The 2598-nt window shown below is 36.5% G+C and overlaps 1 long non-coding RNA gene across 1 annotated transcript; it reads left to right on the top strand.

Annotated features, from left to right (window-relative positions):
• The first annotated feature begins 1026 nt into the window (after window positions 1-1026).
• On the top strand, window positions 1027-2375 carry LOC133728000 (uncharacterized). Its single transcript, XR_009855495.1, has 2 exons — window positions 1027-1279; window positions 1654-2375. It is a non-coding gene; the product is annotated as an uncharacterized LOC133728000 (long non-coding RNA).
• The last annotated feature ends 223 nt before the right edge of the window (window positions 2376-2598 follow it).

The following is a 2598-nucleotide window of genomic DNA, read 5'->3' as shown; positions in this document are numbered from 1 at the left end:
TAAAAAGACATATAAGGATACAGAGAGAAAGAGAAAAGAAAAAAAACTCTTCTTACCTCCCACGACAAATTAACGGCGTTTTTCTTTTTACTTTCAAAGTATGTTCTCCCTTCAATCTCCCATGCTTGGATGCGAGATGATACATTTGTAGAAATTTTTAAATTGTTATTGTTTTCTATTAAAGTTCCATGTTTCAAATATGGAATTAGATAAGTTTGGCCTTTATACTTGTAAGCAAAACTACTCCTTATTTGTTTCAACTTTAGGAAGGGATAGATGAATGCAACAGTAACAAAAAATACTTATAATTTCTCATCAGTTTGTTCTGCTGCTTCCCTTAACTTTTTCTTCAAAGCTTTATCTTCAATTCTCCATGGCTTACAACACTCCAAAATGTTGGATTGATTCATAGAACCGAGGGAAACCAACATCAAAGAATCTCGCTTTTAGGATGGGCTCTTCTTCGAGTTCGAGCGTTAATACCCGAAAGACTCACGAGCAGCGTTAATACCTGAAACTTGACTTACTTAACCAGTCCAAATCTGCAATTTGGTCAATTCATTATGCTTATTCTTCTCTTAGTTGAATTAATAGAGATAATTAAAAAAAAAATAGAACAAAAGATTGTTGAAGAATAAATTTAATTGTTCAAGGATATTTTAGTAAAATTAAGGAGATGCACTTAGTAGTGAATTAGAGGTCCAATAAGTAGGAGAGGTCCAAAAAGCAATTTTGAGGTCAAACTAGAATCCCCCATAGAAATATAGAGCTTAAAGATAATTCTTGCCCGGGGCCTTGAAAGACTCAAAACGCGCCCTGGTAACAAGTTTGATTACGTTGTCTGTAAATCACCAAGGCTTCTAAAAAAAAAAAAAAAGTAAATCACCAAAGAGAATTCTCACGAAGAGACGTCCGTGATCAAGTCAACCCGCACAGGACATGGAAGATGAAACTGTGAATGGAGTTGTTACCACAAGGGCATTATTTAAGGGAGAAGAAAAAGGCATGTGCATCGAGAGGAGATAAGGTTCCAAGACTTAGAAGTCTTCTCGGTCATCCTTCATCTCTCCAAAATATCAGAAACCATAAACTGATAAACCTGCAATATATGTAACTGTAACTGAGGTTGGAAGAGAAAGAAAGGTTGAAGATGTCGCTGGTGTGTTCCCAGAAATGTTCAGTACTATTTTCACAGGGCCGCGCATGGCCGGCTGAAGCATATTGAAAACGGCATGTGGAAAGATGGGACAAGAAGCTCATCGAGAATTCTTCTCTTCCGGTATTCACATCATCTTTTTCTTCGATTGTGAGATTGATAGTTTTTTTCTTTGAATTTGGATTTTTTTTTATGTTTATCTGTTTTGGTTGCCCTTACTCGCCAAGCTTCTTGCTTGGCTTTGCTGTATTGGGGTCAAATCACTTGAGAATGATATATCTTTCGAGCCCAATGCTAACTTGGTAATTAAGATGAATTGCTTGTTTTCTCCATGATGAGTTTTATAACTGCAAGGGTTCCTTGTATGTTTTCTGAAGGTCTGCGAGTTTGATGGGATTAGATTTAAGGGGATCACTTTTTTTACTGAATTTTGTTTTTTCATGACTTGGGTGTTATTCATTTCCTCATTTTAATTGTGGGTTTTTGTGTGTTAAAAGAATCATGAACTGCTTCAGCTGTTGTGATGAAGATGATATGCATAAATCTACTGACAATGGAGGTGCTTACATGATGAAAAATCCTGTAGGTAATGCTCACCGTCCTGTAGTGTAGGTCTTGTGTTGAATCCAGCCTGTGTGTTAAAACGGGCTATATTTTGATGCTTCTTTTTTATTTTGGGTATATGACTTGCATTTGTTTTTTGTATATCTGCCACTGGTTTTGTCAATTCGAGTTTGGAGTTCAAACTGAGTTGGGTTTCATGACACGGGAAATGAGGGAAGTCATCATGCCTCCGGTAATGCGCCCAAGGGTGGTCAAATGGTAAAGGTCCAGCCTATTGAAGTAATGAAGTTCCGCTTATACCAGTAGAGGAGCTAAAGGAAATTACTATTAATTAACTTTGGGACAAATGCCTTGATTGGGGAAGGTTCATATGGAAGTGTATATTATGGAGTGCTTAAAAGCGGGGAGCATGCAGCCATCAAGAAGCTGGATGTATAACATATAAATAAGTGTCTAATTAAAAAAAAAAAATTATAGTTAGTAATAATTGATTGAAGAAATGAGAAAAAAGTTAAAAATGTTATAAACTAGAGAAAAATATAGAGATAGAAGCGAGAAATAGAATATGGAGAAGGTAGAAGTGTGTATTTCATTCTCATTAGACCCCTTTATATAGGAGTAATGTTTACATCATAAGGACATAACTAATGAGTATTTACAGTGGACAACCACATTTATATAATATTTATAACTCCCCCTTGGATGTCCACCACTAAATGATATGGTGTTGGACGCGCTTAATGTTGCCTCGTCAAAAACCTTGCCAGGTAACAAAAACCCAGTGGGACAAAAACAACCCTGGTCGAAGGAGAAAAAGAGTACAAAGCGCATATGTCCTAGGTAGCATGATTTTGAATGCTCCCCCTGATGAGAATCTC

This window comes from Rosa rugosa, chromosome 2, assembly GCF_958449725.1.
Source record: "Rosa rugosa chromosome 2, drRosRugo1.1, whole genome shotgun sequence".
NCBI lineage: Eukaryota > Viridiplantae > Streptophyta > Magnoliopsida > Rosales > Rosaceae > Rosa > Rosa rugosa.
The sequence above is the reverse complement of the archived record's forward strand: the minus strand, read 5'-3'. Positions and strand labels throughout refer to the sequence as shown.